The following is a 24,884-nucleotide window of genomic DNA, read 5'->3' on the forward strand; positions in this document are numbered from 1 at the left end:
AAGGTTCCCCTGTGGATAATTTGGTAAAGAAGTTGATTCTGCTATTGTAGACTTGTAAGGTGGAGGATTTGATCTTGAGATCAGAATGGGCGAAAGCGATGAAGCTTGGGATGGCCATGACGTTAAGAGAAGGGAATGGGATGCTGTGGGAGGCATAGAAAGCTTTAAAGCAATTTCATCCGGTCAGGTAAGAAGAAAGCGTACGAAAAGCAACGCTGTCGAGGATGGTGTCTCGGGAAATCGTTACCTTCTAGCTATGGCATTAGTTGATGGTCGCTGAAAACGATGGGACTGCAGTCGGAAAGGGATCGGAAGTAGGAGCCAATTGATTGAATTTCTGGAAAGAGAAACGAGAAAGAGTCGGCAATAGTGTTTTGGGGCCTGGGATATGGGAGGCTCAGATGATGAATTAGTGCTGTGCGGAAACCGAGGTGAGCCTCCGCATGAATTACTCTGTCTGGGCAATGGGACCATCCTCTGTTAATTATGTCTACCACTGAACTATTGTCGGTATAGATTGCGGTAGTTTTGTTGGACCATTTAGACCCCCAAAGAATGGCTACATCTCGTAGATAGTGGAGGAAGGACAGGGCTGAAAATTCAGGCGGCCAGTCAGCTACGAACCAACTATCACCGTAGTAGACGCCAAAGCCGACAGACAGGGCAGCATCTGTGAAGAGCTGAATGTCTTCTGCCTTGGTTATGTTGGTTGTCACGGGAGAAGGAGATGCTGTTCCAGGATGATAGGGAATGGTGCCACAGTTTAAGCTCCATCTTGCATGTGGCATCTAGCGTGATGTGGTCATGGAGAGATGGGACGGAAGTGGCTATAGAAAGGAGATGCGAAAGGAAGGACCAACCTTGTGGGATGATCGGGGTGGCGTAGTTAAAGTGGCATAGTAGTGAGAGAAGTTGGCGTTTGGTGCAATGGTGGGCCAGAAGGAAATTGGAAATTAGTAAGGAAATACAGTGGATGTTTTCGGGGGGCAAGGAACACTGAGTCGAGGGTGATACGCAGGAACTCCATGGGACCTTCTGACCTTCTCTGGGGAGAGAGGGAATGCGGAAGTCAAGATGTTGAGGCCATAAGATGGTGGCGAAAAGGTTGGCGTAACTGTGAGAAAGTCATCTAAAAAGGTGGATGACAAATGGGAGTTTGTAGTTGTTGATCAGGATCCAGCAAAGTGCTTCAGATAGGGAGTCAAATATTTTTGGGCTGCTCTTAGACCCAAAGGTTAGATGAACTGTGACGTAGTAAGCGTCCTTCCAGAGAACACATAGTCTGGGTGAATGGGAAGCGCTGGTGATATCTGCCTTGGATAGCCAGGCTCCTTGCCATGCGGTGCGGATGAGGGAGATGGCGTGATTGATGGTTGAATATTGCAGTAGGGGCTTGGGATGAGACTGTTGATGCTTGGGACGGTGGAGGGGTGCGGGGAAGAGAGGTCGATGATTGGTGGCTTTTTACCAGAATATTTCCTAGTGGCCACACCAATGTGACTTATTCTGAACGTGGGAAACAGTAGGCTGGAAAATGGGCCTATCATGAAGGTTTCTTTGATTTCTTTAGCCAGAAGTTTGTCGACTGTCAGGGTCGGTGATGGCTGACTGCAAGTTGTGGCATGTATGATGAATGTGGTATGGCTAGCAAGCCTGGGTGGAAACCGTGTGTGAAGCCTTGAGGTATGAGGTAATGGACGATCTGGGTGATTCTTTAAGGCTGTGGCTAATGCATGGATTTGAATGGGGGTATTGAGATACTCACACGTGCTGAGGCAGAGAGACAGCGAGGGTGCATGCGGAGGCACCCCAGTATGTCACTTGGTTGAACTGCTGCATGTGTCCAGCAGCTTGGGACGAAAAGAGGATGTGGTAGGTGTCACCGAACCGCAAGGCCAGGTCTAAAATCAGGGACAGGTAATCATCCAGCTCTGACCTGCGGTTGGGAAAAACTGAACAAAGTGTCGCGGTACAAAGAAAAAGAGAAGGTGAATTCTGCTGCCATTAATTCTTTGGATCTGGTAGGAAGTGGTTGCTTGAGTTTGATAGGGCCGAGAGAGGTTTGCAGTTCCCTGGGAATTAGCGGGTTATGTAAGGATGGAGTAATCAGGGAAGTCACGTGTAGATGCGGTCTGGGCGGCTGTGGTAGCTGGTATCAAGGCAGGAAGGACTGATGGGGCCAGAGGAGATGGGATAGGGAAAGTAGGAACAAGGGAAGAAGAAAGGATGCTGGAGGGATGCACGTGCTCAGGTTGATAGTGATGTTTGAGAGGTAGAGAAGAGAAGATAAAGAGGTTGGGGTGCAACAGGGTTTGATGCGACCTGGCCCTGTGTGAGGACTGATGTGGAGTTGTATTCACCTTCTTTTGCTGTGGGTTGCGCCGCAGAGTCGTTGCCATTGCCCCAGAAGTAGAGGTGGTGAACCGAAGGTGCTGGGGAAGCTCCAGAGATGTGTGTTGTAACAAGTCCTTGTACCGTTGGAAAAGTTTCACTTTTTTGTCAAAGTTGTGGAAGGTGATGTTTCTCTGCTTGAGTTCCTGTTTGAGCCGGACGACTGTCCACTCAGAAATACATGGGACAGTCGGAGTGTTGGCTCGGTGCTTGCTGCTAGCCATAGCTCCAATTATCGCTCAAGCGCCTGGACCTTGAGTGGGCCGGCAAACGATAGCTTGTTGAGGCTGCGTGCTTGGAGTGCCGAAACCAGGATCTCCCCCTGGAGCTGCTGGCAGGCGAAGGCCCAACAATGTTCGAATTGTCAGAGATTGTAGGCTGAGAGCGCCGGGAAATATGGATAGCTGAAAGCAGCCAACATGAACAAGCATGAAATGTGAACCAGCAATAAAAACTATTATAAAATGGTAGATAAGACAACTTTTTTATGACAATAATTAGTTAAAAACGACTTTAATATAAGTTGAAATAAAGTATAAATCTTGCCATGGGTGCCTAGCCTCCCAACAAGATGGCACCCTGCTCAAAATATAAACTGCATACAAAAGAAACAACCATAAAGTAACAAACCAACCAAGTAACCCAGTTGGCTGAACAAGGGAAAATTATACTAACTATTAAACTAAAGCAAAACTAACAAACTAAAGGGCTAAAACAGGAAACTAAATGAGGTGAAACAGCAAAGTATGTAGGCAAAACAGCAGTGGTCTAAAACAAGGAGAAACAATTAGCCAGGCTCAACCTTACTGCATTAAAATACATTTAAAAGCATGTATCAACTCACCACCTCAGAGATGGGTCATGAAGATACATCAATGTTCACAGGGCAGGAGAAAAGGAGGTTCCTACTGTAACAGTGTCAAAGTACATGCCACAACCACAGCACAGGACAGATCAGGAAGCAAAGAGAGAGCAAGGGAACACAGGTGTCTCATATAGCCTAAGCCAAATAAGGAGGTTGGCCATGGGGAGGAGTTAAATCAAGGCTGCATTCCACACCTTAACCTGCACTTGGGGAATCTTTCCCCATCACACATTGTTGAAGGTAAGTGATTTTTTTGTTTGTCACACTCGTGAGAAAGCGGAGTCAAGGGGAGGTGAATGGAAATGTTGTGTACTTGGTGTGCAGAAATTGGATGAGTTCAAGGTGTGGTCTTAGTTCCCGAATCTAGTTTATAAAACTTCATATATTACAATTGAAAGTCACTTTGGATAAAAGCGTTAGCTAAATGAATGTAAAAAAATTTAAAAAGCTAAATGAATATACATTGTTATTATAATAATATAGATTATAGCCGTTTCAAAGATGGCATGTAAAATTCAGCCACTAGTGGCGCTATAGAATAATGTTTTGATGAGCCTTATTGTTCATAAGTCATCAGCATGTGTATGAGAACACATTTGCAAGCCACAGGCACAGGGATATTGAGGTACACTCTTGTCACTGTAAAATGGGGTATTGCATCATAATGCATCAATAAACGAAGAGAAAATAAAGAGTTTGAGCTGATGTAAACAGTATGTATTTCAAAACACTAAAAAAATAGATTTAGCGAATGTTTGTTGACAGAAACAAAGTCAGCAGGATACCAACCATAAACACAGACACCACTGCTTTGTACCATTATGCCAAATATGTCAATGAACAATTTTAACATACTTTCAAAATGGGGCCATTTTCACCTGTGTGGGAGCACTGGATCAGTATCTACCCAAATCACCCACAAACTAAATTGTCTATGGTTTAAATTTGTCCATCTCCTCCTCCCAGTAGTCTGTGTGTCACCTCCCACATGCAAACACACCCACATGCAGACACTGTAATTGACACCCATTGAAAAAGCAGGCTACAAACTCAAAATTTAAGAAATCAGACAGAGTTAAGGTAGAGAGGGAGAGAGGAAATCCTACTGCGTAATAAGAAAGAGGCATGAGTTAGCCAAATTAGCTTCAGGTGGAGTTCAGCAGTTGAGTGAAAGTGATTGAGTGCTGTTTTAATGGGTGAGTGGGTGGAAATGGAGAGGCAGAGAGGCTACATGCCATGGCTAGCTCAATCAACATATACTGACTCTGCTCTCTCCTAGCAATTACCCAAAACGCATTTATTTCACGGCTACAGCAAACTATTCCCCTTCGAAAACTATCACTGAAACCTATGCAGCATCATTAAATCAGCCAGAGAATCGGCGCAAAGCGCTGTTAACATGATTACAAATTACACCAGCTGTGATTAAAATACATCATTAAATTATCCTGATGCTCATCACAAGTTACATCCTCAAAAATGGATCTGCGCCTTCCCCCCAAAATAAACAGAAATGAATAGACATGCAAACACACGCCTCTGCATTCCTGACTCCATCACTCCTTGGCTAATATAAATGGTGAGAGCTATGACATTGGAGATGTTACAGCAGTCTTGTTATGGGCTGATGAGGGAATCTGATGTGTCCTGGTTAGTATTCCAGTGTTTTGTTGTTGGTAGATCTGTTACTGTGACAGAGAGCTGACAATATAATTATTTCCCCTGTGGGAGCTGACTCCTGGTGATTAGGTGGCAGCGCTGTGATATGTGATGCAGATGGTGATGAGGAGTAAAAAAAGTGTTTTGTGTGAGTGAGTGAGCGTGTGCGTTTACCTGTGAATGTGCCTTTATGGTCCAGTTCATGAATAAACATTTCATCACAAGATTGCAAGATATGCTGTGATGGTGTGTCATAATCTGTTGACGCAAAACAAAATATCCCTCTGAGATTTCATGTCAGAATTGTGTGTGTGTGTGTGTGTGTGTGTGTGCATGCACACACACATTAATGCATGTGCGCTTGGGTCTATGTATGAGGGTATGTGTATGAGTGTGCATTCATGTGATTAATTGCGCAGCAACAGCATCCAGTGTCATTCGCATCTTTATCTCAAGGTTACAGAGTGATGAACCAAAGACGATAAGCAGGCGGTAAAAACAAACGCTTCGCAAATTACCAAGCACTTTTATAGTGTTTACCTCCCCAAAAATCTGATTTGGGGGAAGCAACAGATTTGAAACAGGAGGATGTGTGCGTGCAGTCAAATGTCAAAAGTGAAGAGACAGATCGCCGGAGAGACAGACAGAGAAAAGCAACATACAAGAAAGAAGGAGGGAGGGAGTGAAAAGCCTTGATGCTAACTGTGTTTTTTTTTATTCCCCTGTCTGTCTGCATGAGCGACAGAGATCAGAGATGGAGAAATGTCACTTAGCAAGCATTAGGCTACCACTTTCATCTTCCCTTAGATCAGAGAGATGGGGGGAGGGACTTTTAAAAAGAGTTTTAAAGGGCTGCGAGCCTCCCTTTGCTTTTGAAATCAGCCCATCACTCATTTTTATCAGCACTGAACATGTAAAACACGTCTTGACTCTACATCTGAAAAAATAAAATTAAAAAAAAGAAAGCCTGAGATTTTCCCTGAATCTGAACTTTAAAATTTCTCCAGCTAAATGGAGGTTAGATTCTTATTCCTGGTTTTTGAGGATGGAGAGATGTGAAGGAACCTTGCCTGCCGTCAGAAGGTGGAGAGTAAAGCTGAAAGAAGTCAGCCTATTTTATTCTGGTAAAATTTAAACATGTTGTCCAATCTTCTATCCATCCACAACCAATGTTTGGACTTGGCCAGGGTTATTGCCTAAAAGTTGAAAAGTAGTTGTTAGCTGTTATATCTCAGTGTGTATTATTATTATTGCATCTGTAATTGCACGACTTGTCATTCATCCAGGGGATAAAATTTGTCATTTTTTCAGTTCTTTTGTAGGAACTTGATTTTTGTCCTAGTTTATATAATCAGTTTTGTTTTGTCATGTTGTTTCTTTCTTGTTGTTATGCAGAACACAGACCCCAGGAAGACCTGATTTGCTATGTTCTGCTACTGTAACATGAATCCCTGAACAAGCAAACAAATGGCAACGTAATGATGTCTTCAGTAACACAGAGTGAGATTTTATCTCTTTATTTTTCAGTCTGTGTTTGTTAGCTGAAAACAACCAATGCACATATTATCACACTCTCAGTACAAATGCATTGTGTAACGGCACACGCACACTCCGCATGTGTGGCTAATGTGCCTGTCTATCTGAGTTTACAGTTCAAATTTTGATTAATGAGAATCACGTGTCTTTATTAATGCTGGGTGACAATTAAAATTTTTAATCGCGATTAATCGCATGATTTTCTTGCGATTAATCGCAGTGTTTCTTGCAAAATTGAATAATGAATTCTAACGTAGTGTATTGTGCACTTTTAAATGAAATGTACTGTTATATACACAAAAGTGCAATAACATGTGGTTTGCAAACACTTTAAACAAATAAGGTGCTTTTCCCAGCAGTATTCCCTTTACACAGTAGCAATCAAATATATATTGTAAATCTCAACCTAAACATTTATGTAAAAATCAAATATAAAACCAAAGCTAAAAGAAGTTACCACCAGAGTCCAGTTTTCTTTTTTTTAATATATCTGAACAGGTATCAGCAGGTATCTTTTTTCATGGAGTAGCATAAACAGTCTATGTTCAGTAGCAAGTGTCCCTGTTAGAGTGAAGTGAAGTGGTCGCGGTTCTGCTCGCCTCAAACACATGCCCACCCGCTGCTGAAGTTGAATTGTCTTGAACTTTTTGTACACATCGCGCAGCACAAATCATTGGAAGAGAGACTGATCCTTGCTGGTGCGAGTTTCCAGAATCTATTACAGTTTACTAAATAGGACATCAAGAGGAGGGAATTCGCATGGCAGAGCATCCCCGCAAAACAAGATGTAGGCCTATCAGGTAAAGTTATTTAGCCTGTAATTTTACCATAAGTTAAATAGGCTATAGTTCTGTAGCGCACATAAGTCGTTGCCATGGTTACTATCCATAGAGCGCCTGCTGTTTACGCGCAGAAAAGTTATTTCCTGTTCACACGAGGAGCACAGAGCAACCCTGCAGGGCCAAGCGACTACGTTGCGATTTTAAGAACGTTCCTAAGTCTGACATCTTCCCCAATACTAGTCAGCATGCAGTGTGTAGCTATCCACTTCGCTATGGAATTTAGTTGTTCGCTTGTCTCGCTTTTGTTTATCTACTTCTCCCAAACGCTGCATCCAGCGTAGTCTGCCGAAGCCTCCCTCCACTGCTTGTTTGGGTGGGTGATTTGCAGACTGATCAACATCCCACCCCTCCTGTGACCCATGGTTTAACTGTATGTGTATTCAGAGCCAGTGACCAACAGATAAAATAATAATAAGAAAAACTACAACTGCATGCAGTTGTAAGCGGGTCCAAGCCTCCCGGCGCGAGCCGCCCCCCTGGCTCTGCAGTGGGCACCCCGCCGTGGCTTGGGGGGCCGTGGAGAATAAATGAAATTATAGTTATCTTAGCTTAGCCTCTACAAATTTTCTTTGGCTTGGTCCAGAGATGGTCCGTGCCAAGTTTCGTGCTTAACGGACTTGCGGCTTCGGAGGAGTTAATTGAAATAGGTTTTCCAGTTTTCACAATTTAGCGAAATGAAGCATCCCCCAAACACGTAGACATAATTTATGATTGTGAGATATAATGGTGCGTTATGAGGCAAAATGTGCATTGGTTCGAAATACCATTGAAATGAATGGGGTTTTTCCATGGTATTTGAGCTTCGATTATAGGTGCCATCAGGGGCCCATGGAGAACAAATTACCCAAATTTGGTATCAATCGGATCTGTGGTTATGGAGATATAAAATGAATGTCAATGGGATTTTTTTTGAATAGCGCCAACTAGGGGCTAACTGCAAATACTGCTAACTGCAAATATTTGTGCAGAGATGGTCCATGTCAATTTGGTGCCGATTGGACTTGCTGCTTTGGAGGAGTTAGTTAAAATATTTTTTTCAGTTTTCGCGATGATGATGATCCCCCGAACGCGTGGATATAAGGTTGTAGATATGCGCCCTTCTATGCGGGAGTTCCAAAGCCAAATGCGCATATAGCGCCCCCTAGTGGTAGAAGTGTGCGGATTTTTGCGGCTGAGGTACTTGTAGTGGTTTGGATCTACCCTATGAGTTTCGTGTCTGTAGCACTTACCATCTAGGCTGCAGTATGAGTTTTAGCGGCGGAATAATAATAAAAATCCTAACGATTCCAATAGGGTTCCCAGCTTCGCTGGTACTGGGAACTGCGATGCCTTGCAATCACAGGTTCCCACCCCACTCGGGCTAATAAAAGCCGAGTTGACATGAGACAAAATAATTGTCGCCATTAATTAATTAATGTGTCAACGCCCTAATAGCGCGTTAACTTGCCCAGCCCTAGTCTTTATACTTACCCACAACTCCAGTTGTGTCATGCCCTCCTTTATGCTCACAATGTTATGTTTGGGTATTATGTGTACCATTAATATTGATTATAATTCCATGGCTTATCTTCACTGGGTCATATCTTGCTGAAGTTGATACAGTTAGGATGTGTAAGGAATCTTTTTGTGCTTGGTTTGTGTCAGTACTTATTTTAGGCCATTCTAGTTAAATGTGTTAGAGCTTAAATAATTAGTTGAGTTATCCAATAGGCAATTGACAAAATTTATGAGCAAATCTTTGGATAAAAATTTTTTTGTAGCAGTCTGCCAAACATTTTCTGCCTACAGCCCCTCAAATGTAACAATTTGAACAGCCCTATAAAGTCTGTTAAATATCTTTACAGATTCTGTTTTATTTTCTTTCTAAATACCCCTGTTTTCTATTTTAAATCTGAATTCTGTGTTTTGCAGAAATCTTACGATGATGATTTGATGCCTTTCTTTTTCATCTACGGTAATAAATTGGATATGTTTTGCATTTTGGACAGTTGGTCATATAAAACAGGCAATTCAGATATGCCACCTTAGGCTATATTAATGGACAATATGAACTATTTTCTGACATTTTATTCATTAATCATTAAAATCAGTTGAGAGTTGTCTGTGTAGCCAAAAGCTGAAAACAAAAAAAGCACCTGTTTGCTGTTTGCAATGTTGTCTCCCAAGTCTTTAACTTCATACATAGATGTTTCTGAAAATCATAAAAGAAATATATTTTTGCATTTGGGTGGCGTAACCCTTTATTATAATGAAGTATATATATATATATATAGTGAAAAATATATAATAACTCCAGTACTGTCGTTTAACCCTTTGTTTTTGTACCAATCACATCCCCCCAGCACACATCCTCCCATATTATGCTCATTTTCAGGCTCATTTGGGGTTTTTATTAGAAAATGTTTCATGTTTTGATGTTCCAAAAACACATATTTTTCCCCAGTTAGGGGTGTGACAATAAATCGATACAGCAATATATCGTTGTACATTTTTCCATGATACTCCAGCCCATCATATTGATTAAAAAAACAGCGCTTCGACAGTTAGCTCAATGCTAACATATAATGGGAATCTCCATTAACCTTCTAACGGACATCAGCATCGCAATTGTGAAAATAGAATCTTAACATAAACTACACATTTTGCATCACATGCTGAACATCTTGAGTGACATACTGTGCAAATACTTAAAGTACATGTTTACAAGAGCTGCTAACTTCACTGTCTTGATCTACTACTCTACTGCTTCTGCACTCCACACAGACAAGCTACAGCACCCCAAAGGGTCAAAACTCAAAATATACTAAAAATACAGCTATCAGTAGGAAGAGAAAGGGCAGCGCAATGCTGTGTCACTGAACAGTTATTAATATAATGCGATGTACAGATTAGACTTAGGTGGTACACAGCAATTTGTATTTGCAGTAAAAAAATTCAGTGAATTTGCATTTTATGTGCCTTTTATAAACAGATGTTTTTATAATAATTTTTCATAGTTGCTCTTTAGTTTTATTTGCCGACTGAGCAGAATTGTGCTGTTTTCTAACAGTTTGGATTTGCAGCAAATAGTAAACTTTTTCACAGGCATTTTGTATTAATAGTTACACAGATATTGTGATGTATCACTTTAGGATTGTCAAGCGATATACCAATTATCGCATAATTGCTGATATTATTGTTATCATGAGCCAAGTATCGTATCGTATCGTGAGGTACCCTGCGATTCCCACCCCTACATACAGTCCATTGCTATAGCACCTCTATTCACCCTCTGCCTGAATACTCCTTTCTCTTTAAGGACTTCCTCCAGAAAAGCCTACTATCTTCTGCCATCTTCCCGAAGGCCAGCAGTGGGGCAGGACCTAGCTGGCACAGCGCTAAATAGATAGGGCTGGCTACAAAAACAGAACTTTATATTTTTATTCACTGATTTTGTTGAAACTGGATCATATGGAGAAAATATTTTTCTGGTTTTGCCTCTGATGTCCTCCAGCTGCTTTACTTGTTGTTAGCAGTTAGCTCAGTTAGCTATGTATGTGATTTTGCCCAGACTGGAAGCTTGGTGTGTTTGACCGCTGGTTAAGGAAGAGCCAGCTGATGACAGCAGCTACAGTTAGTAGCAGCTAGCTGTTACTGTAGAGTTAGCAACAAGCTATCTGTTCATCTGGAAACAACTGTAAATCCCAGGGAGACATACTAAACAACCTCCAGCTCTAGCTCTAGCTCGGTCGGGCCGTCTACTTTGCTGAAAGACTGGAGGAAGTCCTATGCTAGACAGAGCCAGAGTTTGTACACACATTTACTAAAAAACTAAGCAGGAGAAAAAGAGAGGATGTTTTTTTTCTACTAGTTTGGGGGTCTTTAGACACATATTTATTTTGAAAAGACATAAAAAAGTTTTTTTTTGTATAGTATGGCACCTTTAATATTACTGCAATGGTTACTGTGGCCAAAGCCTGAATCAAATAATTCACATAACCTGTGTTCTCTAACCACAGAGAAGAAAATGGAAAATGGAGTCTGAATTTGTTCTAAATTGGCTTTCTCTTGCATAGCAACAGTAGAGTAGCCGCACCATGATAATGGTCTATAAAGACCTCTATAATGGCATGTGTCAGAAATAAACTTGTAAATTGGAGAATGTTTTGCGAATGCAAATGCTCCGTATTTGTATAGCACCTTTCTAGTCTTTTCGACCACTCAAAGCGCTTTTACACTACATCACATTCACCATTCACAAACTGGTGGAACAGTGTACAGTGTAACAGCCACCAGGGGCAATTCAGGATTCAGCCAAGGACACATCGACATGCAGCCTGGAGAAGCCAGGGATTGAACCACCGACCTTCCGATTAATGGGCAACCTGCTCAATCTCCTGGACCAAATCTGGCCATTTTGCATGCAGTGGGGCTGTGCAGTAACATGCTGAGACACAACAGACTTGCAAACTCTTTTAGAGGTTTTCTTTATGTCTGCAATGTTACAAAGAAACGAGAACATAATGGCCTGAGTCTGCTGGATTTTTATTATCTACCTGACCTTACAATACATTTGATTCCCTCGACTGACCAAGAAGATGAAAGAGAAGAAACAAATATATTCACCTCACCTTGTTTTAACAGACTGTGTTACTGTCACAGTATAACATTCAAACTTCTCCAGAAGAATTGCTTAGTGTTCATCCAGGCATATCATCCAGATGATAAGAGGCAACTGTATACGGTAAGTGTGAGGTGGCGATAGTGGGGCTGATCCTGCATAATCACTAAGCCGTCCTAGGAATAAACTATTTATGAAATGAATGAATGAACTATTTGTTCAAGAATGACCTTTCCAGTATTTTTTATTTTTATAAAATAATGCACTCAGATCAACATCATGTTAAATGTGCCACTGTTAGACAAAAGGGGAATTTTGAACTGTTGTCTCTTTACCTGATGTTAAATCAGCCATTAAAGCAACAATAAAAAAACACAACATGTGCAATTAAAACAGGAGAAAGCTAAATATGAAACAGCTAAACAGGATAAAGAGCTTAGGCAGCATCATGCAAAGTAGGACATGTGAAGTGCAGGCAATTAATATAAAACAGTGTTAAGCAGGCAATCACCACAGGCAGTTACAGTACTTTATATATAGCTTTGGCAATATTGCTATACATTCACGCCAATAAAGCTAATTTGAATTTCACAGTTACAGGCAGTGTGTTTATTTAATTTATTTCATACGTTAAGCCTTGTATGAAGTAAATTACATAAACACAGTAGTAGGTGTGGTAAGTTGCTTTAGTGGGATTCTACTGCAAAGCTAACGTTAGCTCATACAAGGCTTAACGTTCACACAATTCCTCTAGACTGTCTCTCAGTATGAAATAATGTTAGTCCAACACTGCTCAGTGTGTGGAACAGACGCTAGCCACATTAACCACATTTTTTTTAACACTTATAAAAAAAAATAAGCTGGCCAGGATAGTCAAAACAGCAGGAAAGGTAATAGGCCGGCAACAAAAGTCACTGGATGACCTTCACAGTATAGCTCTACACAGAAAGGCCCTGAGTATCATTGGTGACAATAAACACCCCCTCCATATTGAGTTTGAGCTGCTCCCTTCAGGACGACGATACAGAGTGCCTCTGGCAAATAGGAATATCTATAAGCGATCTTTTATATCTAGTGCAATAAATTTAATGAATAGATTGCACTAATTGGTACTTTTAAGTAAAGAACGTTTATTGTACACGGTGTGTATAGGATAAACTGCAATGATGTGACGTGATGTGCGGAGAGATGTACGGCACCAATGTGATATGATGTTCGTATGTTTATATATGTTCATATTTGTATAGTGATGTTTTTATAGGTCTGGTGAGACCAAAGACAATTTTCCAGCCTTGGCTGGACAATAAAGTGGTATTCTATTCTAGCATGCTAGCAGCAAGTTCACTTGGGTAACATACTGTATAAGAGTAAAACTACATATAAAGTCCAAAACTTACATGTACCAAGTTTGAAGTCGGCTTCAATCCATCCCTGTCCTTCAGTCCCAAAGTGAATCCTGGTTTGTTATGTCACTGGTCCTCTTTGTGAAATAAGTGATCAAATTTAGCCTAGTTATTAGCCTAGTGTAAATTATTACTAATGTGATTTATAAATTACTGAAATAAAAACTGTTGTACCATGGAGAGAATTTACAACATAACTCTAACTTACATAAAAACTAATAGTTAACATTACACAGGCTAGGTATAGATCTGTCACAGCATTATACTCACTAACGGTAAAACTGCCGTTTTTCTGCCCCTCAGCAGAACATTTAATTAACTGCATGTCAATTAGCTACATGTTAATCCAGTAGAGACCGAATTTGTTGGTATGATATTTCAATATCGATCTAGCTTACTATGATGTGCTAAGATGCCAAGTGGCTACCTAGCCAGAAAGCTAATGCACATGGCCACTTGCCATAGTTACAACTTTACGCCCAAGTTAATCTGGTGAAGCTCTGCCCGAGTAATTGTAGTCCAACCCATGTTAGTAGCTGATTTGGTTACAAACAAACTAGTAGTAACTTAAAGTCAAGGGTGTAATATTTCTGAGGCTCTATTGACAGAAATGCAATATAAGATCCATAACTATGTTTTCAGTGGTGTATAAAGACCCTACATAATGAACCATTATGTTTTTATTACCTTAGAATAAGACATTTATATCTACATTACTGCGGGCTCCCCGTGCTGTGGAGGTCGCTGTATTGTGTCGTCATGTTTCTACCGTAGCCGTCAACGAACAAACAGTGCTACAGAGTGCCTTTCGTCATCACGGCCTTCTTCTTCTGCTTGTGTAATTCCGGTAGTGTAGACGCCCGTCACTACATTGAATACGTACAAAGAAGAAGAGGGACTAATAATAATAGTAACACAGTCTCCGAGTAGTCTTCTGGTTTATTAGAAGTAAAAAGAGAAGTGACATTTGGACAACTGAAGGAGCACACACGTGTTATGTAGCACAAGAGCTGACAGCCTGACGGAGTCGGGACAAACAGCTGACTGCAGAAATCACGGATTTTGTGGATTTTCCCAGATGGAAGGCTATAATGTTAATGTGGGACAGATGTTTTCAAAGCGCAGCTGAAGTCGTCTGTTTTCTGCTGGACAGGTAATTAACTTTGTCAGACTTGTTTGATAGCTTTAGCTAGAAGCTGGCCATAATCACAGAGAGCCGTGACATGTTTCCCCTGTCAGTGGTGTGAAATATGGATTAATTTCATGGTGCCTACTTATTCTGCAACCTGTGGTTTGGCTTTGCTGGTTACTTAGCGAGACAATCAGCTGATCAGTAACGTTAATTGGAATAAAACCATAGTTAGCTTAGAGCATGGAAGCATCAGCCAAACTAAACTTTTACTGACTGGTAGAAAAACATTTATTGTTATTTGGATTGGTTTATTCTCCAGCTCTGTGCTTTGGCTTGTGGTGTTATGTTAGTTGGATTAATTTCATGTAGTTACTCTCTCTCTCTCTCTCCAGCACTCTGTTTTGGCTTTGTATGTTACCTTCCTGACAATCAGCTGATCACTAATTGGCAATAAAACTGCAGCTTCCAGCATCGAAGCTCAGATCAGCCAGCTAAACTATGAAAAAATATGTAGTTGGAATGTTATTTCATGTAGTTCTTCTCCAGCCTCTGTTATGGCTTTGTTACGTGGACAGAAATGCGCCCTTACCTTTATGAGACCCAACATTATTTGTAATGAAACGGTAAAAGCAAAGGAAGCTCAGATCAGCAGCTAAACTTCACATTTTACTGCCCTGGTGGAAAACATGTATTTCTTTTTACTGCTAATGGTGATATATAACAAGACCGTGTGCCTATCAAGTGACCAATAATGAATACTTTCCGGATTTGCATTAAAAAATTTTATTGGATATTGCTTCCCACTGTGCACACAAATATGTAATTTGTACTTTCATATGCTAAATGCCCATTAAAAACGTTGCACCATTTTACCACAAGCTGAAATTATGGCTGTCTACTACTTTGTGTTTCTGTTGTATTTCAAAAAATTCAAAAGACATTTTGGTAATATTTGCAGATTGCTTATCTAATTAAGCAAAGTGAAAGGAGCCTTCATCCTCACCAGCCAATGCCTTTGTAAACTTCATGTATTATGTGGTTTATAATGGAATGTGGTGCAAAAACAGTGAGGCTTACATTGTCCTGTTATCTGTCAGTGATGCACTAGATGTGATAGTGTTTGAGAATTTTACTTTGGTATGTTAGTCCAGATGAGCCAACACTCCCAAGATGTAAAATAATGTATTACAGGAGTATGAGACATCATGTAGCACATCACTTCTTCATGTGGCTGTTGTTTATTAATGAAAAAGTAACAATAATATTTAAAAAAACATTTGGTTTTATATAATTTTGTAACAGGTCTATCTAAAGAAACCAAATTTCTTGACTGGCAATCGGGGGTTACGTACTGTAACCCAGATTCTATGAGTATAGGTGCAGCCATCTAAGGCTATCGCTAATTGGGTTTACCCCTTCCACGCACCTGCGCAGCACTGAGGATTTTAGTCTATGCCCACCCACAGCGTGGGCCTCTCCTACGTCCGCACCTTGTATATATACAACGGTGAGACCCAGCCATCGGCTCCCAAATGCCTTTTCTTCAGCACTGACAACCAAGGTCCAGTGAGGCCTTCAACTTAGAGGGCTGCGCCTATACTCATAGTATCCGGGTTACAGTACATAACCCCCGTTCTATTTCGTATAGGCTTTGCCCTCTAAGGCTATCGCTATTGGGTTAACTCACCTGCCCAGAGCCATAATGAGCCACCCAGCTGCTTGCGGCATTGGTGTCGGCGTGCGTGTGAGCACTGATGGCACAGCATGGGAGGCCAAGGGCCGATCCATGCGTAAGTCGGGAAACTGGGTGGGGGGCCGCAGCGGTACAGACACAGGCGGGGTCACAACAGCAACCGCATCAGCTGCACACAAGGCAGGGCCGCGTAAGCAGTCGCAGTTGGACCACTCCCTGTAGTGCACAAACAGACGCTGCGCCAGGCGGCCGTGCGCACCACATGACAGGACAGCGCTCGCATACTGGCAGAAGAGGTGGGACATGGCGTCCTCCACCGACCCATGGGGGGGAGGAAAAGAACCTGAGAGGGTGATGACCCGCGACTGAATGGAGTTCCTAATGCTTTTAGGCATGAACGCTTGGTTAGGGCGCAGAACAGCCAAGTTGCCGTCGCCCTGAATCTTGAGACACGACGGAGCCACAGAGAGGGCAGCCAGATCGCTGACCCTCTTGGCCGATGTCAGAGCCAAGAGCAAGGCGACCTTAGCCGAAAGGAATCTCAGGTTCGCCATCTCCAAAGGCTAAAACGGGGCTTGGGTTAAGGTGCGTAAACAGCGGCAAATCCCACTGTGGGGCAACAGGCCGCGTCACTGGCCTGCGCATCTGCACCCCCCTAAGGAAACGCTTCACCAGGGGGTGGGAGAACACAGTCCTGTCCCCAAAGCCCTCGTGACAGGACGAAATGGTGGCAGTGTAGGTTTTAACCGTACTGAATGCCAGCCCCCTGACCATGAGCAACTGGAGGAACAAAAGCACCGCCGGCAGTGGACAGGCGACTGGGTACCTCCCTGAAATTTTATTGAATTCAAATCCAGTATGGAATTCACTTATTAAACCCCTCGGCAACTGCACGTAACTAAAGGCTAAAATAACTACAACTGAAAGATGTCTAATCACCTTTTGTTGGCTGAGAAGGCAGAAACGCTACACGTTTTAGTGGCAGCCTATTTAATGTTCACAACCTGTACCTACAACCTGAAAATGACATGAGTGGCAGAATGCAGTATTATTAAATGTATCTAAGCCATTCAATTAACAGCTGTAGCCTACGGTACTTCACAGATACTGAAGGTCCTGATTCAGAACTTTTTAGTTAATCCGATTCAAATGTCGAGATGATATAAATCAAAGTTTCACTGGGAGATTATTAGATGTTCAGGAGGTGATCAGCAAGATTTAAGAGTAATTTTAGTAGAATTCATGTTAATTAGCTACAGGTGATCTAATCTGCTGCCAGTGACATCTGACATTTAAACCAGCAACAGCAACCTTTGGCTAAAAATGAAAAGCATGCTACTTCCATTGATCTTTGCTAACAAAAAAGAGTGAGGAAAGATAAAAGATTATGTCAGCACCAGAACTTAACAATCTGATATTTTGAATACTGGGAAACTGCTCCAAAATGGAGCCGGCTACTAGAACTTATCCATAGTTTCATTGCCAATTTATGCAGATTTTTCTATTATTGATAGATTGTTTTTTTATCAGTTGTTTAATGGGGCTTATATATATATATATATATATATATATATATATATATTTCAGTTTCGTTTTTTGAGCCAGTTGAAATTTCCGGTAAAGGAGTAATTCCCCATAATCCGGGCTACTGTACCAAATATCATTACCTCTTGTGAGATTGTGCTGAATTGTGACCCCTTTCTTTGGAAGGCATGTGTGAGTGTGTGCATGGTAGTATATTTCTGTGTCTTAAATGAGCTGTGTGTGTGTGTGTATGTGCGTGTGTGCAGTTTGGTGTGGGCTCTGTTATTTGTGAAGTTGCAGTTGAATCGTCACAGCAGATAAAATTAATGACTTTCCTCGCAGAGCCTGAGCTCTCTAACTCAGCGTCAGTGCATCACCATGAGCTGAGACACTCACACACACACACACACACACACACACACAACCTGAATCATCGGCAGATACGTATCTGTGGGAGAACTGCACTTAAATCCACAAACACACACCGAGCTCACACTCTCATTCACACTCATACACACACGTATCTCCTGGCAGACTTTGTTTCAATTAACATTTTTATTACACAGAGGGAAGCGAAGGAGGAGAAAAAGGGATTTAAAGTCAGGAAGTCCCATCTTGTTGGTGCATGTGCATGTGTGGCACACGCACATTCACACACATGCAAATTAGCCTTGTGCACATTTACGTTGACTGGCGTAAGAAAAATAAATTTGTCATTACAGATTGAGTTAGAGAGGAGGTCTGAAGCTCGGTGGAGCGAGGGCAGAGGCAGGAAGAGCAATGGAAGGAAGAGAAACCATAAATAAGAGAAGAAAAGATTTAAATTCATTAATTTCCTTCCTGCGCTTCATATGCAGGAAGTTTCATACAAATTGAGTTTTTCAATCAAATATTATTGGCTAAGTGAACTGAGGGGCCACAAATGAAAATGGGTCTTAATTGTACATGCACTTGTCCCACTGGGTGAGCTTCCATAAGTGGTGTCATTGCTCCTTCAGAGTCCCATCACCTCTGCTGAACCTGTTCCTGATTCCATTAAGGCCTCTGTGGTCAAGCTCTATATGGCTATTAACCCCTTACAGCAACACCACCGGGGCTGTAATTCCTAATGAGTAGTTATCAAATGCAATCGAATAAAAGCATCAAACTTCAAAGGGGAGAGAAAGAGGTAAAAGGAGGAGAGAGGAGGGAAAGAGGGTGAGTGAGACGTGGAGGAGAAAAAGGTGAAGCAGTTGGTAGATGAAGGCAACTCAGTTGGGAGACTTCAAAAGACTTGATAAGACCTTTAATACTGAATCAAATATACACATTTTTACAGCTTTTACTTCCGTTGCTGGCTGATTTGTACAATTTGCATCAAACACTGTAAAGTACTGTAGCTTATCACACTGAAATGGCGACTGTGGGCCATTTCCAGGCAGTTTGCGGCAATTTTGCTTCATTTTGGATCATCAATTGAATTTTGCCTCCCACTGTCTCTCTCACCCACAGCAAAGAATGAGGCGAGAGGATGAGAAGAGTGAAACAGTGAGGAGCTCACACGTTGGTTTACCACGTGAAAGTGATTCTATCAGATCTGTGATTGTTAGCCAGCTCATAATTCTGTTTTAATTGAGTCATTGAGAAAGATACTCCCTGCTGTCTAGAAACTGTGAGATAGAAATACAATAATCTCTTCAATGTCACCCGTTGACATGGCATGACTGTCGAGGAGCACCAAGGACAGGAGGAAGAGAGGCAGATAAATAGAGAGATGGTGAGTGTTGAGGTTAAGTAATATGGAAGGATGAAGCGACTGAAAGGGAAGAGAGAGCAGTGAGTTTTGGCTGTCAGAGTTGATTAGCGTCAGCAGCAGCAGACAGGAAGATTGATGGACACTTTGGGGAGAAGGTGTGTGAGTTGAAGGTGGTGGAAAGGCCTCTGTTAACACAGATGTACTCGGAAAAGAAAATGCGTGTAGATGTGTTACATGTGTGGATGCGTTGTGTGTATACACATTTTACAGCATCACACTTTCAGTCTAACCTCATGATGGAGAGGGTAGGGCTTGACCCCTCTGCATTCCCACATCAATCACAGTCTCATTCAGTGTGCCAGCACGAGAGCTTAGCTGCGACCTCTGACCCCACCCCTTCATGCACCACATGGAGGGCCAACAGGAGCAAACTTGCCCTCCAGATTCAAAGGTCAGGTACAACATTTCTCCATGAAGCAGCCGTCTGAGATTTCAACCATCCACAGCTTGACATGGCTGAATAATGTAGGGTGCACTGCCTGCGTAACACAAGTGATAGATTGTGTTCTAATGATCTGCACCCCTTCCCGTGAAATGAAAGACTCAAGCTACTGGTTCAGGATCCATATTGTTCAAGTTTGAAGATGTAATTGCAGTTTAGCTTTGACTGGACTGAAATTAACTTTCCGTCCATGTTCTTGTTACTTCCAAAGCTAACACATCACAAACTAACCACCTTAATTTGTGGGTTTACGGGTTACACATGAAACAACAAAAACCTGTTAAAAACTAACACATTCACTGTGTAATATTAGTGACATTAGCAACCGTGTCCTACATTATTTTTAAATTTTTTTAACACAAAAGTTAGTCCTCATCCTGAAAGCCTTCCTCTCATTATTGTGTATTGTAATACATTTCAACTTATGGTTGAAAAGTTGCAACACTTTTGTTTTTGCCCCCATTCATCATGAGCTGAACTCAAAGATCTAAGACTTTCTCTATGTACACAAAGGCCTATTTCTCTCAAATATTGTTCACAAATCTGTCGAAATCTGTGTTAGTGAGCACTTCTCCTTTGCCACGATAATCCATCCACCTCACAGGTGTGGCATATCAAGATGCTGATCAGACAGCATGGGTATTGCACAGGTGTGCCTTAGGCTGGTCACAATAAAAGGCCACTGATCAGGTTGTTGATTGTGGCCTGTGGAACATTGGTCCATTCCTCTTCAATGGCTGTGCCAAGTTGCAGTCAGGTTGAGACTGCGATGAGGATGACGAGCATGCAGATGAGCTTCCCTGGGACGGTTCCTGACATTTTGTGCAGAAATTCTTTGGTTATGCAAACTGATTTTTGCAGCTGTTGTCCGGGCAGCTGGGTTCAGACGGTTCAGATCTTGGAAGTGAAGATGCTGGATGTGGAGGTCCTGGGCTGGTGAGGCCAGTCGGATGTACTTACAGATTCTCTGAAACGCCTTTGAAGGGAGCTTATGGTAGAGAAATGGACATTCAATTAACGGGCAACAGCTCTGGTGGACATTCCTGCAGTCAGCATGCCAATTGCACGCTCCCTCAAAACTTGTGACATCTGTGGCATTGTGCTGTGTGATGGTACTGCACATTTTCGAGCGGCCTTTTAATAACTCAACAACAATAACTCAGGAGGACAGGCAAACTGTCAAATACCCATCTCCCACTTTATTTCGATTACTCTCCCCTGCTGTTTCTCAATTCCCACACATTCCTCTGTCCCAAAAATGCTGCCCTCAGAGGAACTTCTTCCCTTTTATCTCAGCAACTTCCTGTCCCTCTGTCACCTGCCACATGAAACTTCTCCTTCACTCATGCTACTTTACACTTTTCAACTCCTCTCTTCCTCCCTGTGTTTTCTCTCTTTGTTTTCTCTATATTCCACTTCTCACCTCTCTGCTCTTTTTCCTCTTTGCTCTGTTACAGCCTTACCTTCACACCCAACAGGGTTTTGATATTATTCTATTCCCTTTTTCTTTTAGCTACTTCTTTTCTTTATTTTTTTAACTCTTTTTTTTTCACTTGTAATGTCCTTGGTTTTTTGCCCCGCTACAACCCAGGCTCGGGGAAAAGTGAGATGAGCAAGTGAGGTGCTGAAAAACAATAACAACAGGACGCATCCGGCAAAGGGAACCCTCTCAGAGTTCCATTATAGTACTCTGGGCTGTGCATGCGTTGAAGTGTGTGTGTGTGTCTTTTCTGCTTGCTCCGTACTATGTGCGTGTTTGTGTGTCTCTGCATGTGTGCAAGTGTGTCTGCTTGGAATTATGGTTGCCCTTGAGATAGAAGTCAACCTTTGAAGCTGCAAACTGCCTCCATAAGCACCTCGGAAGTGGCTAGAAAACTATTCGACAAACTCTTTCCACAGTACTGACTGAGTGGAAACCTAGATAAAAATGTTTGCGTGCTTAAGCTGAGATGACATCTGTAGTTGTGGATGCAATCAAGTTTAGCTTGTAGCCTACTGGTGGATTAATGGAGCTCCACATTCATATCAAAGCTAATGCAAAGAAATAGGAGTCTCTGATTTCCCATATTGTATTTTGTTCCACTGTGCTGTATTGATGTATAAGTTTTGATTTAAGGAAGAGTGCTGTAAAATTGCTGAAATGTTCAATAAATTGTACATTGTGTGCAGTAATTTGCAAAAAGACTCTAATTTACACTATAACTATACACAAAGTAGCAAAACGAGCAGCTATACAATACCATATCCAACAGAAGCTTTTTAAGGTGATCAATAGTCCCACTTCCTTTTCTTTCCATGACAATAACTATTTCTTTAAACTCAGCGAGAGGCTGCTTTTTCTACACTTGGAGCAGAGATTGCAGCTTTTTTCTTTGGTCATTTCTGTCTAAACTTTAGAGTCAGTAGAATTGTATCTTGGGACCTCAATAGACTGGCCTTGAACACCCTTGTGCTGGTCGTCTCTACATGGAGAGAACCCTTTCAAGTGACAGGCAAAAAGAGTAAGATGAGCTTGATCAACCACCTGAACGTTTCTGTATAGCTCCCATTGGACTAATGGTAGTAGAATGTTTTTGGGGGAAAAGTGAAAATCCATTCTAAAAGGTGGACGTGAAAAAATAATAACTCCAGTGTCATCAAGGGTGTCTGTTCCTGTAACTATAGTATCTAAAATAAAGATGGAGCTCTCAATTCATCAGTCAGGCTGGAGGGGTTACATATCCTATCTGGCCTAAAAAACAGTGGAATCAGGGAGGTCTAAACTTATGGATGGATGAATTGATGGATGGATGGTGAAGCCTGGGTGGAGTCAACAGATTTATCAATAAAATAACATTTTTTAAACCATAATATCTTATTGGTATGATATTGTAAAAAATAGAAATGACCTCAGGTACTGAGATCATTACTTGTAGGGGAAAGCATTTATTTTATTTAGATGGATTTCTTGTGAATGTTTTCCTTTATTTGATAGTGACAGCTGCAAAGATAGAAAATCAGGTGGAAGAGAGAGAGAGAGAGGGGATTGTAATGGAAATTCTTTTGAGTGGGTCATCTCTTATTGAAGAAGAAGGTTTCAGAAATCTCAGGATGTCTTACACAGCATTGTTTATAGAAGCCCGGCATGGAGACTTGCAACAGCAATACATGGTGTGAATACAGTGTAGTTCCAATTCAAATCTCAAGATTGAATCGTTGTCAACAATATTTATCCCTTGGTTATGCCATACAAGGTTATTCTTTGCTGGCCTTAATATGTGTAGCCATCCTGCTGGATGTTGGGATCTGGAGGTCACATGTAGTACAGTCCATCTATAAGCATCTAAGATTGAAGAAGTACACCGTATCTTTTGTCCTTGGCTGCTTAGAAAATGATTTGTTCCTAATGTACCCAGCTTTCTATGTATGCGCCTGCTGCTTTTCCGTGCCTTGCTCCAGTTAATGTGCTCGCTCATTTCTTACTATTTTTTATTTACTTTGTGCCTCGTTTTAGCTAAAATCGATGTTGATTGCTTTGAACTTCAGTTCTGCCATTTTATTGTGTTTTTACATTACTGGTGGTTATTATAGATTTCTTTTAGTCTTGCTAGTTTCACCCAAGTTTAATATATATTTCCTAAGGATTTCTTCTGGGAGCAGATATTTAGTTTCCCATTGACTGATTGATCTTAATTTGGGACAACTACTAACTTAAAAGTGTTTGTCTGAAGTCAAGTCACTTTAAGTGTGCCCCTGTGTTTATTTGATCGGTTTTGTGTGCTTTGTGTGGAGTCAGTAGACCATCTGTGCATACCCATCTTACAGTCAGGTGGAGCCCCCTCCTCAAGTCTGTTAGTAGTTCCCTCATTTAAAGATTATATTTTATTTTGGTTATAGTTGTTATATTGTGTTAATGACATTTGTATTTTAAAACACTATTTTGACAGTGGTTAAAAGAATATGTTATTTAATGTCCACATTATATTACAGACAAGGGCCCCATCCACATTTTCATTTTAAAACGGAGACTTTTGCTACGTTTGCACCTCCTGTCCAGACTAAAACGGCAAAACGAAGATCTAAAAAGGAGAAGTTTCAAATGCTGTTTTGTTTTAAAACTCTGGGTAGCGTTTTAGACAGGCAAAAACGGAGGATTTTGGAAACTATGACGCAGACGCACACGTTGGTGCTCTGATTGGGTCTCTTACGTCATGCAAAGCAGAAACACGATGCTACTTTTTGACCTGGTATTTTTATTAAAATATTTTGTACAGTGCAAATAATACTTATAGCCTACACTTGTACTTGGACTGGGAGTTGTCGCCGTGTACTTTGCGACAACTCCCAGTCTGTTTTCAGCTGCCACAGTTGCTTTCAACTCCCGTGTTACATTCAGTAACAGTCCTAGCTCATTATTGGTCCATGCAAAATAAAATCTGGTGTGGTCCTTCATCTGTATTTCTTTATTGCCCAGTATACGTGAACAGCCACTCAATGTGCATTTTAACAAAAAGTAGTGTTGATGTGGCCTAAGAATCCAAGTCATTGACTTTTTTGAGGGTGAGAAGTTTAAATGAGTTGAGTAATTGAGTGTAAATTAAGTGTATTTAATGAGTGTGCTCTTTGGATGAAAGTCCCAAGATGGCACTTTCTGGCCTGTAACAAGACCTGTAATCGAGCCCTCTCTTCAGGCTCGGGTTAAATTTGACAAACTGGTTATCAATGTAGAGACTTAGAAGTAGGGTCCTATAAGTGCTCCCCTTGGCTCCATTTTATTAAAAGTTTATCATGAGCATCTTGTAAACTGCTTTCACCTTATTGTCTCTTTGGAAAGGCCTATTGGCATTATCTATTAGCCATTCATACATTTCTGCATGAGAACCAGCTTCACGGTTGCAATATTTAGATGATATAAATAATAATCTTTAAAATCCGCCACAGCCGTGAACCCTGGTTACACCCAATGTAAGCACAGAAGCCTGCTTTCTTATCTTGTTGCTGTCGTTGTAGTACTGCTTCCTGC

This window comes from Micropterus salmoides, unplaced genomic scaffold, assembly GCF_014851395.1.
Source record: "Micropterus salmoides isolate LMB-PRFRI ecotype aquatic unplaced genomic scaffold, ASM1485139v1 Ms_hic_scaffold_12, whole genome shotgun sequence".
In the NCBI taxonomy this organism is placed as follows: domain Eukaryota; kingdom Metazoa; phylum Chordata; class Actinopteri; order Centrarchiformes; family Centrarchidae; genus Micropterus; species Micropterus salmoides.